Below are 637 nucleotides of genomic sequence, written 5' to 3'. Positions count from 1 at the left end.
TCTTGCCTAACGTCTGGCCTTGTTTAAATAGCAGGCGGACGCGAGAGGGGTGGGATAGAGGGGGTCTTGGCGGTGCCTTCAAGAAGGGGAGCCGCACAAGTAGGCCTAGCCACCGTTGTGGTCGAAAAAGCTAACCAGGGATTTCTAACGATCATGACTAACACCAGCAAACCCAACCACCATTAGACGAGCGAAGCTTCACTTCCGCCAGAACATGGTTGGGAGGGGGCTAGAGGAAAATGGAGAAGCAAACCTTCAGATCTAAGGACAGAGGACCACTGGAGTAGCCCACCCATCATGCACCGCATTCACCATTGATTCGCCGTCCGCACGGCTGAGGACGATGACCCACACCTGCAGGTGCTCCTGCTGCCCATGCGCCACCACTTTGCCAACTCCGGGATCGCCGCCCCAGCTGCCTATGCTCTCCATGCAGGCCGCTGGATCCTCGCCGCGGCTGAGGATGATGACCCACACCTGCAGGCGCTCCTGCTGCCCAGGCGCCACGACTTTGCTAACTATGGGGCCGCCGCCCCAGTTGCCTATGCTCTCCATGCAGGCTGCCGGATCGTCGCCGCCACCTTCATCGGTGTCACAAATGGGTGCCAGAGTGCACCTCTGACGGGGAAGGGGCGGC

Source organism: Triticum aestivum, chromosome 3B, assembly GCF_018294505.1.
Source record: "Triticum aestivum cultivar Chinese Spring chromosome 3B, IWGSC CS RefSeq v2.1, whole genome shotgun sequence".
NCBI classification, from domain to species: Eukaryota; Viridiplantae; Streptophyta; class Magnoliopsida; order Poales; family Poaceae; genus Triticum; species Triticum aestivum.
Note: the sequence above shows the minus strand (reverse complement) of the source record.